The following is a 14,643-nucleotide window of genomic DNA, read 5'->3' as shown; positions in this document are numbered from 1 at the left end:
TGAAAGATGGATGGATTTAATAGGCAAAAAAGCTGAGTGGGGTGGAGTGGGGCGTGGCATTCCAGGCATGGAAAATAGCATGAGCAAAGATACAAAGATAGAACTGTACGGGACACTGAAAGATTATGGGCAGAGTTCCCAGGGCTCTGCCGAATCAGCCCGAGCCCAAAGAAGAGGCAACCGGCGGCAACCTCTCTGCTGTCCTCGACTAGTCCCCGTAGCGTCCGCGGCCCTTGGGAAGAAGCAGGGTGGTTCGAAACCATCCACTCCTCAGAAGGCCAGGCCAGCTTGGCCCTTGACCAGAATGGTCCGGCATGGGCGGGTCCCGAGACGGGTCTAAAAGGATTCCCTTGGCCTCCTGGCCCCGCAGGTGTGAGGGGTTCTACCGACCACATCCAGGGACCTCCTCCGCGTCTAAGGCCGGCGGGGATGCCCGGGTTGCATCCCCGTGATGTCTTCACTCCGGCGCCCCAGTGCGCCCGCTGCTCCTGCCCGGCGGGTGCGCGGCCAACATACTGAGCTGAAGCTGCTGTGGGAGCTTCCTCCCTCTCTGGACGGGCGAAAAGCGCGCGTGTCCTGTGCTCCTAGGCCAGGCCACCTCCCCACGGACACGCACGCAAGCACACACACACACACTCCCTCTCACCTGTAACATACCTGTAGCCAATGGGCAGGGTCCGAGGAGATGCCACTGATCCGCAGAGCTGCGGAACTTTCCCCCAGGCCTCTTCTCCCGACAAACTTTTATTGGCTTCGTATGTTTTTACGCCTTTATCATTTTTCTGAACCGTAACGTTGTGTGTAGGAGTTTGGAACAAGTATATCTTTGTCACATTTGGCCGGGCTCCTTTGGAAATCCCCATTTGTTTCTAAAGGCAATTGACTAGGCAGACGATGCCGGTAGGGTTGTTGCTGTCTTTTGTTTTCAAAGAAGACCGTGACAACGTGGTGATGTCATGACTTGTCTTGAATTGGATTTAAGTGAGAGAAGACGTCAAAGTCACCAATCTCACTCTCTCCTCTAGAGGCATCTGGGTCCAGTGGCAAGATATAGATCAGGACGACTGGAGATGGCCCCGGATATTTAAGACAATTGGGGTTGAGCGACTTGTTCAGGGTCATACATCTAGTAAGTGTCTAACAGGGTCATATTTGGACTCAGGTCCTCCCAACTTCAGGGCCTATGTTCTAAAAATATGCCGCCTAGCTGCTACTGCTGGTAGGGAGAAAGCAGTTCAGTAGCAGAGACCCTCCCCAGCCAGACCTCCCAAACAATTGGGGATTGCCACTTTCACCAATACTGATAAGAAATGTGGTGACTTACTAACTTATGCCAGCTAGGAGCTGTTCATGTGTGTGCTGTTTTTCCTTTGGGTGTGGTGCGGTCTTACCGATACCATTATCGGAATGGAGTACTCCAGAGGCAACAGCAAAAAAAAAAAAAAAAAAAGGTTCCAGTTTGGGGTTTTCACTGACATTCTTTCATCTTTGCCATCTGTTGGCTTTTTCTGGACAACATTGCCATTCCAGTCAGCACACAAGGAGCGACTAAAATCTAGGAAGGACAAAAAGGAAATGGGTGCTCCAGAGACAACCTTACTGGGAACAGTTGCGTCTACATCAGTGACTCAGAAATTATTATTGGGGGATGAAGTGTACTTGGGTCTACTTTTGCTGCCAGAGATGGAAGAAAGGTGACAGTAATGGAGAGAGATGTGAAATAGCCTTGACAGGATACAAGCCTGGAGGGGTTTGTGCTCTTAAAGATCTGGGTCTTGAAAGTACAGCTGAGGGGGCAACTAGGTGTCGCCCTGAATTCCTGGATTCAGGAGGACATGAGTTCAAATCCGACCTCAGACACTTGACACTACCTGTGTGGCCCTGGGCAAGTCACTTAACCCTCATTGCCCCACCAAAAACAAAACAAAACCAAACCAAAAAAAGGACAGCGGAAGGCTTTGATACCTGTAGTAAATGGCTATGTAATTCATGACCATGGGTGCAGTGCAGTATGGGAGTTGAAATACCGTATCCAGGCTCAGCAAACAGTCAAATGCAGTGTGACCAAACATTTCATTATGGAAAATTCCTCAGGAGTCTTTGAAAGGCAGCAATGGCAGAATCCAATACAAAGTACATTGAAGGGGTTGTGTGTTGAAATTGCTAAAGGAAGAAGATATTGTGATGGGATTAGTACAGAGATAAAGAAACTGGAGAAATGGAGCGACTTGGTGCACCATGGGCAGTTGTTGCAGATGGACTTTTTTCCAAGTTCAGGAAAAACCTGGTTTCCAGTAAAGTGTCTGTCACATTCCATTTTTTTGGCTTCCTTATGAAGGATGTACCACAATTTAAAGAAAATCATGCTGATCTCATTTTAGCAGATTCTAGTCCAATTCTCATTTACCAAGGTCTATTCAATGGAACTCAGGTTTTGGTCGATATTCGTGGAGAGTTGCCAAGAACCTTAACAAACCATATGGTGGAGAAAATTAATCCGCAGTTACCTGATCACATAAAAGAACCATTCCTACAGGGAGCTCAGAATGATCTTTTGAGGTCCATGACTGCAAGTTTCCTTCCTCTGTCACCATCTTTTTGTTCATCTTTTGTAAGATGCCTATAATGTATAGGAATGAGTATTGTTTTCAATGCTATAAAAATATGCTAAAGAGCATCCCCAACCTTTATGATTAAAGAGTGATTCGTCAGGCCAAAAATTAATTCTGTGGGTCTAGAAGAAAGTTCCATTCATTTCTTGTGAATGTTCTTGCTCAGGCTTTTTATGAATTATTTTCTAGCAGAGATGAATCCCTGCATCAGTTAAGAAAAGCATGTTTCCTTTACTTCAAGCTCAGAGGAGAATGTATTGCTGGTCCAATTGGGTTGTTCTCTGTATTCTCACCTAATCCCATAATTTACTTGGACATTTCTTTAGTGTTGCATTATATGCTATTTACTTCTCTCTTAAGGCAGAACCCTGGATTACAAAACCATGAACCCTTTTCAGCAGTGGTGTTATCTTTTACAGAGCTGGCTATGTCATATTTCCTCTAATTTATTCAGAAATTAAATACTACTTAAACTTAAGGGAAGCTCATTGGAGAATGAATCCATGGAATTCACAAAGCCTTAAGAGACTTTTGAGAGGACATGTACTGCTGAATGCTAAACTGTTACTAAAACACAGACACATGCATCAAGATGGGGATTAATTTGTTTTTTTAAACTACTTTGCATATAAATAGTTATAAATAAATGGGGTTTTTTTGCAATTTTAAAAAAGATTATAGGCAGCCAAATTTGGCTGGGACCGAGTATTTGATTAATGACCCTCTGATAATAAATATGAGGCAAGACATAAAATGGGGAGATGTACGATTGTCAAAGGCATTTGCCATTGTGACAAAGAAGACCCAGCACCAAGTTAGTCAATAAACATTTATTAAGTGTCTACCATGTGCCAGGCACTGTGCCTGGGATTGGGTTCCAGTTGAAGCAATGATATCCTACAGATGCTACTGATTATAGAAGACATTGTGCTTATTGAATCAATCCTCTGAACACTTGGAAGAGATCTATAACTATTCAAAATATTTTGGCCTGAAACAAAGACCAAGTGGATGAAGAATGTCTGCTTAGGATGTTCATTTGAGCAGACACTCTGTATGGCTTTGAGCATGCTGTCTTTCAGTATGTATAATTAGGACAGTCATTATAGATGAACTAGTTGGACCAGAATTGAAGAAGAGGAGGACAGAAGGTTAAATTGCAAAGATCTTTTAATGACCCCATGCTTCCTATGGAAACAAAGGCCCATTTTTTTTGTGGGAAAATGGGGGTTAAGTGACTTTCCCAGGGTCACACAGCTACTAAGTATCAAGTGTCTGAGGCCAGACTTGAACTCAGGTCCTCCTGAATCCAAGGCCCGTACTTGATCTACTGTGCCACCTAGCTGTGCCTGCCCCATATTTTTAATACCAATTCTACTATTGTAACTGCTTGGCAAGCAATACATAGAACACAACAGTCTTTGAAAAATTAAAAAATGATTGTCACTGTTGTTTTTGTAGTTGTTTTGTCCTTCATTCTCAAACACGACCATGACAAATGTCATGACTTTCAATGAATTGGATTTAAGTGAGGAAGGGCTCTGCAAAGTCACCAGCTTCCCTCTCCTCTGGAGCCATCTGGGTCCAGTGGTAAGATATATTATCAGAATTCACTGCAAGTCATGACATCCGTCAAGGTCCTCTTTAAAAATGAAAGACGGGGGCGGCTAGGTGGCGCAGTGGATAAAGCACCGGCCCTGGATTCAGGAGTACCTGAGTTCAAATCCAGCCTCAGACACTTGACACTTACCAGCTGTGTGACCCTAGGCAAGTCACTTAACCCCCATTGCCCCGCAAAAAAAAAAAAAAAAAGAATGAAAGACAAGGGGCAGCTAGGTGACACAGTGGATAGAGCACCGGCCCTGGAGTCAGGAGTACCTGAGTTCAAATCCGGCCTCAGACACTTAACACTTACTAGTTGTGTGACCCTAGGCAAGTCACTTAACCCCAACTGCCTCACTAAAAAAAAAAAAAAAACAAAGAATGAAAGACAAACAAGACCCTGTGAGTAACAGCTGTCCCACTGGCCCACTCCAGTTGTGCAATACAGTTTCTTTCTTCCTTCCTTCCTTCCTTCCTTCCTTCCTTCCTTCCTTCCTTCCTTTCCATCCTTTCTTTCTTTCCTCCCCCTTCTCTCCCTCCCTCTTTATAAAGAATCATACCCTTACCTATGGGTGTTCTGGTCAAAGGAATACAAATTTGCCTGCAAAAATCTCACAAGATTTCTTGGGGTTTACCTGCAAGGTACCTTCTAAGGATTACTCCTTAGACCTAAATAACTCTGGCCCTCATTGATTGGCCAACAATAGCTGACAGCCCAAGCCTCATTTTGTCAAAAATGGTTCTCACACAAAGGGCAACAGAGAGGCACATGGTAGGCATAACCAGGTTGGAACCTATAGACAATGAGAACTATAAAGCACAGGAGTAAAAGATCTCAATAAGGTGTGTGTGTGTGTGTGTGTGTGTGTGTGTGTGTGTGTGTGTGTGTGTGTGTGTGTGTGTGTGTGTACATACAGGAGGAGAAGATAAAATGGTTGTATTGATGGATGCCAGGTGAGCAGCCAGAATGCTCCTCTGGAATCTCCAAGAAGTTAGAAGAAAGTGAGGAAGACTTCCAGGATATTGGGTGGATTTTCTGCATTTGAAGACATGGACAAAGAATCACACAGGAAGGGCAGGTATGAATGGGTTATGATTTTCATGGTTGGAGGACTAGATCGCAGATCCATTTATGTATTTGACTATTTAGATTTGGGAGTCATTTGCATTGATTTTAATTTAATCCATAGGAGCTAATGGGAGCACTATAAGGGGCTATATAGAGGTTATTCTTGCATCTGATAAGTTCATCACATCTAAATTCACCACTATGTAGCTAACTCAAGCCTAGATTAACATCCCTCAGCCTCCTCTCTCCTCTAACTGGAGGGCTAGAGGGCAGAATACAAAACTCCTCCCAATGCCTTCCTTTACAGAAACAACTCAGATCACTCCACTTTGCATCTACTGCCGGCCTGCTTTCAGTTCCACAGAAAAAGATACCCCTTTAGTGTCTTGTGCCTCCAGGCTCCTTTTGTGTGTTATCTTTCCTTTGGGATTGTAGACTATTTGAGGGCAGGGACTCTTTTTAAAGTTAATTAATTAATTAATTTTTAATTAATTGTATCCCCAGTGCTTAACACTGTGCCTAGCACCTAATAGGCACTTAAGAAATGTTTATCGGATTGGAGAGAGCTCTTGACAGAACCCCCTCAAGAGATGGGCCCCGGATAATGATCTAACAAAGGAGACTGAAGAGCAAACAAACAATTAAGAAGAGAATCTGGAGAAAGCAGTACCATGAAAGCCAAGGTAGGTGTATCCCAAAGGAAGAAGTGATCAAAAACCTGCAGAGAAGTCAAGAAGGATAAAGACTGAGAGACCATTGGATTTTTTTTTTTTAATGATTTGAGTTAATTGGGACCTTGGAAGAGAGTCTTGGAGAGACTTAAAGGCTCCTCCATATCACTGAGACATCAGTTTCAGTTGAGTGATGAGAGCAGAAGCCCATGAATAAAATGTGAGGAAATGGAGGCAAATGGAGGATTTTTCTAGGAGTTTGGCTCCGAAAGAGAAAAGATAGAGGAAATGAATGTGAGTGGAAAGGTCAAATGGGAATTTTTTTAAGCATGAAGGAGATCGGAGCATATTTAGAGGCAGTCAAGGAGAGATTGAAAATGATAAGGGGGGGGGGGCGACTAGGTGGCGCAGTGGATAAAGCACCGGCCCTGGATTCAGGAGTACCTGAGTTCAAATCCGGCCTCGGACACATAACACTTACTAGCTGTGTGACCCTGGGCAAGTCACTTAACCCCAATTGCCTCACTAAAAAAAAAAAAAAAATGAAAATGATAAGGGAGGGGGCAGCTGGGTGGTGCAGTGGATAGAGTGCTGGCCTTGGATTCAGGGGGACCTGGGTTCAAAGTCTGGCCTCAGACACTTGACACTTGCTGGCTGTGTGGTCCTGGGCAAGTCACTTAACCCCGGTTGCCTCACCAAAAAAAAAAAAAAGAAAGAAAATGATAAGGGAGGGAGAAGACCAAACAAAGGGGCAAACTTCTAGCAGAAAGAAGAAGGCATAGGATCAAGGGAAAAAAGTGGATGAGTTAGCCTTGGCAAGAAGAGTCTACTGTTGCTCAGAGACTGCAGCAAAGGAGAAGAGAAGGGGAATGAAGTCGGGGCTTAGAGAGTTCAGGTTTCTATATACACTTAGGGTAATCTGGAACGAAGGCATAGTTGAAGCATCATTTTATATATAACACTAGATGGCATCATATACTGTAAAGTGAAATTCACAATAAAATATTCAGGAAAATTTTTAAGAGATATTTTTTTTTCTAAAAAATACCTGCTTTTGTTCCAGCATTGAGCATACTTTTAAAATTCAATGTTCATTTTTCATAGTGGTTGGCCCAAGGTAATTATTTGCCTCTTCTCCTCAGTAATACATTTACTATCAACATATTACATAAAAGGATTTCATATGAATTCAAGGTTGTTTTTAGATTTATAGGCCTTTCAAGTGAAAAAGTGTTTTTCAGAGGTGCTTCCGATTTCCAGCGTCTGGGGAATCTTCTCTTCACCATCAATAATGCCACCTGCAGAAATTTAGCTTCAAATAAATCCAGCATGACATTTTCTATAATGTACAGTGCAAAAGAGTGCTCTTAGGGCAAGGAATAATATCCATGTGAATTATATTAGGCCAGTATGTGGAAAAACATCTGTCTCATAATTTATAGATTCTGGACATTTCCTGGACGTGTTTCAGTATACCAAATAAATTTTGGTGTTTTTATATTAGTTGGCTATTTAGATGAGTGTGCTCTACAAATGATACTGACATCTAGATAATCTTTTCTGCAATTCTCCTTTTAAACCTGTGTTCAAGGTTTATTACTCATGGGACGATATTTACACAGTCTACTTGCAATAGTCACCCAATTTTGCTCTCTTTATTTAATTCGGCAGTTCTCAAAATGTGATCTGCAGACCTCTGGAGGTCCTGAGACTCTCAGGGAGTCCGTGAGATGAAAATTATCTTCATAATAATACTATAATAGAAGAAGAAGGTTATTTGCCTATTAAAACACTCCTCTTTCTTCTATCTACATATCTGTGTAAGGCTAGGTTTTATTCATATACTTCAACCAAAACAATGTCATAATACATTGAAAGCAGAAGCAGATATAAGAATTCAGCTATCTTCTATTTAGCCAGGCATTAAAGAAATCTGCAAAAAATATTTAAAATAATGCCACTGATCTCACTTTTTTTTGTCTTTTTTTTTTTTTTTGGCAGGCCAGTGAGGGTTAAGTGACTTGCCCAGGGTTACACAGCTAGTGTCAGGTGTCTGAGGCTGGATTTGAACTTAGGTCCTCCTGAATCCAAGGCCAGTGCTTTATCCACTGCGCCACCTAGCTGCCCCCCTCATCTCACTTTTTTTTGCTGTGGAAAATATATTTTTCTTCCCCCCCCCAGCAGTCTATGGGTTTTTTTTTTAATTACTTATAAAAACAATTTTTTAACTTTCATTTTAAAAAACGTTGTGTTCCAAATTCTCTTCCTCCCTTCTTTCCCTCCCCCTCCCTTAGAAACTGATCGTACATGTGAATTCATACCAAAACATAGAAAATATATTTTCACAAAAATGTTATTTCTGTTAACATGTAATGTATTTATTATTGCTATTTTAAATGAATAAATACATTTTAATGCACCTCTTTAAATTTCTAATATGGTAAATAACGGCAGGTATAATATACCTAAATAAAAACATATTGGGGGTCTTCGGTAGTTTTTAAGAGTTTATGAGGGTCCTGAGACCAAAATGTTTGAGAACTACTGATTTAATTCAATGTGATTTAGTTCAATTCAATAATAAGTACTTATTATGCACCCAGCATTATATAAGCACTGAGAATACAAAAACTAAACAGTACCTACCCTCAAGAAACTTACATTCTATTTTCGGGAAGCAATATGTACACAGAAATAAATAAATACAAAATATACATACCAGAGAACCTGAGTAGAATGAGGAGGGAATCAATTAAAGCTTCCTTAATCAGTAAGGAGCACTTGCACTGAGCCCTTGAAGGAAGCTAAGGATTCTATGAGGCAGAGGCAGGGGTATGTTTATATATGTTTAACAACCAGCTTTTTTTTTGGCGGGGTAGAGTATATGCCTGAAACAGTTTTGTCTGCATTACTAACATTTTCCTCATCATTTTCTTAATTCTACACCATGAACAAAACAATTAATCAAGCCCTTATTTGTAGTGTTTGCTGATTTCTAAGATTTAAATACAAACATGGAAAATTTAACATTAGAGCACACCTCCAGCAGAGGTGAGGTGGGAGTGTATTCCAGGAACAGATGGCAAACATTTATTAATTGCCTACTATGTGTCAGGTACTATTATATGATCATTCACATATAACTAGTTCCTGTTAATGGTGCCAGCATTCTTATAGTCACAAGGTCCAATAATTCAAAGCAAGGAAGGGAACCAGACATGAAACCCACAGTATCTCTCTACAAATGAAAGATCCCAATACAAGGAGGCAAACTCTTCCTTATGATAGTGTGGCCTAAAGGTTAGAGACCTGGCCTTGGCGTTAAGAAAGCTCTAAACTCAAACCCTACCCCTCCCACACATTGACTCCATCACTCTGAACTTCTAAGGGCCCCCAGGCAACTTCCCAAGACTCATTTGCCCAGAAGATGAAGATCAGCATTAATAGAAGACATTTTCCACCTGGAGTTCCCCAATACCATTGAAATTACAGGTCCAGTAAAAGCAATGCAGTATCACTCCTACTCGGGATTCATGACTATGAAAGTATATTTCTTATTTAAAAGAAACAAAGTAGAGAGCCTTTAAAACTGCCCATTAATCTATTACATCCAACCTTTTTTGGTAATCAACAAACCATTACCTAGGAGTATCTTGTAGTCTCTATTACTCTAAGTCATTTGTGTGACTGTGAAGACTTGGTCTGCTATGGAAGGTCATCCCTGGAAGCTGGCCTGTTCCCTTCTTGTATTTTTGTCAAGGATATTCTCAATTCGTGCATGGGCCATTCTTATATAGATGTTGTTGTTATTGTTGTTGTTTGTCCTTCATTCTCAAAGAGGACCATGACATCAGGGTGATGACATTACTTGCAGTAAATTGGATTTAAGTGAGGGAGGGCTCTGCAAGGTCACCAGCCTCACTCTCTCTTCCAGAGCCATCTGGGTCCAGTGGCAAGATACAGATCAGGATGACCGGAGATGGCCCTGGATGTTTAAGGCAATTGGGGTGGTGACTTGCCCAGAGTCACACTCCGAGGTGAGATTTAAACTCAGGTCCTCCCAATTTCAGGACCAATGCTCTATCCACTGAGCCACCTAGCTGCCCCCACATAGATTTGATAGACAGACAGATAGATAGATAGATAGATAGATAGATAGATAGATAGATAGATAGATAGATAGATAGATAGATAGATAGATTATATAGATAGGCACATGGGTGAGTAGTTGCTGATATCCTATATCTATGAGTTATTTGTGTATTTAAAATGAGATATTTGTAAAGTGCTTAACACAGTGACTGGCATGTTAGTAGGCACTTATTAAATGCTTATTCCCTTCCCTTTCCCCCTATCTTATCTCTTATATTAGATGGCAAGCTCCTTAAGGTCAGGGACTATTGTGTCATCTTTGCAAACATCCCATTTGCCCAAAGGAATACAAATTTGTCTGCAGAAACCTCACAAGATTTCTTGGGATTTACCTGCAAGATGTCTTCTAAGGACCACGCCACAAACCTAAATAACCCTTGCCCTCATTGATTGGCCAACAAGAGGTCCCAGCCCAGCCCCATTTTGCCATTGTTTAGCCTCTGGATGGCTGAGAGTAGGACTAAATAGCAATTGTATCTCTTTTAGCCAGAAATCCTGAGGATCTTCCTCCCCTCCCCTCCTTTATCTTTGTTTTTTTTGACTAGGTAAAAGAGGCCTTTCTTTGCCTCCTTTCTTACCTAGCTTTAATCGCTGAATGAGCATTGTTTCAGGCAAACTGAGGCCTGTGAAAGGCCTTAGCTTAAAAGGGCAAGGTCTCCCACTGCATCCTGGGCCATCTTCAGGTGTCCTTATGTATATCTTGCTACTGGACCCAGGTGGCTCTGGAGGAGAGAGTGAGGCTGGTGACTTTGTACAGCCCTCCCTCACTTAAATCCAATTCACTGCAAGTCATGACATCACCTCCCCAATGTCATGGTCTTCTTTGAGAATGAGGGACAAACAACAACCCAGTGCCTAGCAGAGTACCACGCATCCGGTGAGAATTTAAGGATTTTTTTCTGCTATTTTTATATTTCTTTATCTGTTCTGTGGTGCTCAGAACAATTTCTTGTATACAGTCAACGGTAAATAAGTAATTTGAAATATAATTCCTTTTATTATAGGCTCCAACATCTGGATGAACCCATTGTTTCATTAGCCACATGTGATGGAAGTTGTGTTGGTTTTGTGTGGGCAGGAGTAGGATGCTAAAGAGCAATGCTACTGTCCCTATGCTGAAGGCAGAGGGTCATGTGGAGGGTGGGAAGCCCAAAGCCTCTTCTTCCTCATTTCCCTTTTACTCTCTGCTGGTAGCTCCCCTCGATTCCTTTTGGGTGTAGGGGGGATATTGCCTATTGACATATAAAAAGATGAGGCACCCGCGGAGGGTGGAAATCATCTCTGAGGTTATTCCTAAATGCCAACTGCCTGGAGGTTAGCTTCTAGAAGTCCTTACCTGGAGACCCTGGAGGCTAAGGTAGATAGCCTTTGATATCCTTTTTTTTTTTGGCGGGGCAATGGGGGTTAAGTGACTTGTCCAGGCTCACACAGCTAGTAAGTGTCAAATGTCTGAGGCCAGATTTGAACTCAGGTCCTCCTGAATTCAGGGCTGGTGCTTTATCCACCACGCCACCTAGCTGCCCCCCCCTCTTTGAAACCCTTTAATTTCCTAGCTATGTTCTTTTAATCCCTTCTTTTCCTCATGAGTACCTCACTGCCCTTTGAACTTGGAGTCTGAATCACTGGTCTGGCCTAGATTTAGTCCTGGCCCAGAACCTTTGGCAAAGCCATAGTGGCTCTTTTGTTATGACCTTATGGTGAAATTGCTTTTTTAAGTGAGGAAAGCATATTAGTAAAAGAAAGCGAGCTCTGGCTAAGTGAATGGTCTAATCCTGGACCCTGGTTTCCGGTAGATAAAATTGTTCATGGGTTTATTGAGAGGCCTGCCTATGGAGATAAGAAGAAAGCTCCTATTCACCCTGTGGAATTGGTGGGATGAATGCTCAATGGGGAAAGTATGCAGTAGTTTTTATAGATGCTCTGAAGAGGCTGGATTACTAAAAGAAAGAGAATGAAAAAACAATTTTCCTTGCTAAGACTCTGCCTTAGAGGTAGAAGACTGATAAAAATGGCTTGGGTAATCTCACTTGTGAAAAGTTCTCTATTGAGGGGACCTGGATGAGCCAGAGAGTGTCTAGAGAAGGGGGAACAGGATGGTGAGGGACCTCAATATCACACCATGTAAGGATAAGGTGAAGGACCTGGGGCTAGTTAGTTAACCTAGAGAAGAACAGGCTTAAGGTCAGGTGTCTTCAAGCAGGCCGAAGGTTGTCATGGGACACAGAGCAAGATGAGGGCTGGATGGGGAGTCAGAGGATTACAAATCCTGACTTTACCTCTTACTACTTCTGAACAAGTCAATTAATTGTAGGATTAAGTTTCCTCATTTGTAAAAGAGGAGGTGGATTCTCTGATCCTAAGGATGGGCGAGCAGGGGCTAGGATTTCTTACCCAGAGGACAAAAGTAGGAGCCATAAGTAGAAGTGGCAAAGACATAGATAGAGCTTTGATGTTTATGAAAAACTAACCAATAATTAGTGTTTGTCCTTACTTTCCAGGAAGGAAAATACTGGGGAGGCAAGGAGAATGATCCGAAAAAAAAAAATACTCCTGCCTGGTACCACCACCCAATGGGAGGAGGGAGGAGAGAGGGAAGGGAATAAGCGTTTATATAGTGCCTACTTTGTGCCGGAGAGTATCTCATTTGATTCTTGCAACAATCCTGTTATTATCCCACTTTACAGTTGAGGAAAACAGAGATTAAGTGACTGCTCAGTCACACAGCTACTAAGTGTGTGAGGTTAGATTTGAACTCAGGTTTTCCTGACTCCAGGCCCTGTGTTCTATGCTAGCTGCCTCTATGTAAGAGGCATCTGTATAGAGCCGAGAGCCTATACCAAGATCACTAAGGCCCAGAAGGCTGGAGTTTTTTTCTGGACTACATAGCATCTGACCTTCCTTTGCTAGGCCAACCCCAAGGACTAGCCCATGTAAGTAACTAGCAGTAAACTTGAGTCAGGCAGCACAAAAGCACCCTCACTGGGGCAATGACAGAAGATGAGGAGAATTCTCACCTCTCAAAGGGACACAAAGGGAAAAGGGTTTATTGTACCTTGCAGGGCATACCGGGGCTCACTCGCTGCCTAGTTCTAGGATCACAGAGCCAAAAGAGACGTCTAAAACTCATCCAGCCCTGACTTCAGACTCCAACTGGATCAGAATATAACGCATTCAGATGGCAGCAACCCATTTAGGAGGTCAGCACAGAGGGCTGTGCACTGGACCAGAAATGGAATTGTGCCTTGGCCAGCTAACAGCTGTGTTATCCTGGACAAGTCTCTTCCCTGCTCTTAGCCTCCCTTTCCTTACCTGCAAAATGAGAACTCAATTGGATTCAATGGCCTCTAAGGTCCTCTCTCCCAGATCTTCTACCAGGGTTATAAATCTCTTACAGTGATCCGTGTTCCTAATCCCACCCCCCATGAAAACTGGCAAACACCCCAATTACATTCCCTGTTAAACCAGTGGATGATCATTTGTTGGAAATGTTATGGAGAGGATTCTTGTTCCGTGGGTGGTTCCGTAGGTCTCAGATCACTTCTGGTTTTTTGTTTTGTTTTGTTTTGTTTTTTTGGTGAGGCAATTGGGGTTAAGTGACTTGCCCAGGGTCATACAGCTAGTAATTGTTAAGTGTCTGAGGCCGGATTTGAACTCAGATCCTCCTGAATCCAGGGCCAGTGCTCTACCCACTGTGCCACCTAGCTGCCCCTCAGATCACTTCTGACTCAAGATTCTGTGATTCCATGTGATTTTACCTTTGCAGGTAGTGATACCCCAGGAGCTCAGCTCATTTTAGAGTTACTGGAGGATAGAATTCAGTTCATTAGCTAAATGATTATCATGTTGGCCAACACACGATGAAATGTTCTAACTTCACAGAGATCCAAAATGAAATTAGGAATTATTTTTCTGTCCTGGAGTTTACATAATCACTTTGTTCAATTAAAGTATTGATAAGAAGCCATAGGCTATAAATTTTCTGAGACTTTTCCCCAAAGCATTAGAGAATCTAAAGGAAATAAATCAGATTCATTTTCACAATTAACAAGGGCAGAATTTATTCTGAAATCATGGGTATTCGGTTAAAATTAAAATCAAATGTGCTTAATGCCTCCCAGGCACATTAGGAGAATAAATGAGCTTTGGGGAAACCTTAATATCCTTGAGTCCTGTCAACAATTATACTGGGTGACTTAAAAAGCCTGATGACCAGTATCTGAAATACTCAGATCTTCACCTTCTCTCTTTACAAAAAATTAATAGGCTTGTCTTTTGGGTACGGTTTAATTTTGAGAATCCAGTGTTGTTCAAGGGTACTTCCAAGACTATTCAAGGATTTTGTTTATCCTGACCTCCTAAAGTGTAAGAGGAGAAAAAAAAAAAAAACCTTCCATCCTTCCACGCTCCTGGAAGGATCTCTTTGGTTAAGCTTGGTTAGTCAAAGGAAGAATGAGGGGGCAGCTGGGTGGCACAGTAGATAAAGCACCAGCCCTGGATTCAGGAGTACCTGAGTTCAAATCCAGCCTCAGACACTTGA

General features: G+C 42.2%; 1 pseudogene; it reads left to right on the top strand.

Moving 5' to 3' along the window:
* Nucleotides 1–894: 894 nt before the first annotated feature.
* Nucleotides 895–2,697, top strand: LOC122728726 (annotated as a pseudogene).
* Nucleotides 2,698–14,643: the final 11,946 nt, after the last annotated feature.

Source organism: Dromiciops gliroides, chromosome 5, assembly GCF_019393635.1.
Source record: "Dromiciops gliroides isolate mDroGli1 chromosome 5, mDroGli1.pri, whole genome shotgun sequence".
In the NCBI taxonomy this organism is placed as follows: domain Eukaryota; kingdom Metazoa; phylum Chordata; class Mammalia; order Microbiotheria; family Microbiotheriidae; genus Dromiciops; species Dromiciops gliroides.
This window is presented reverse-complemented; position numbering and strand designations above follow the sequence as displayed.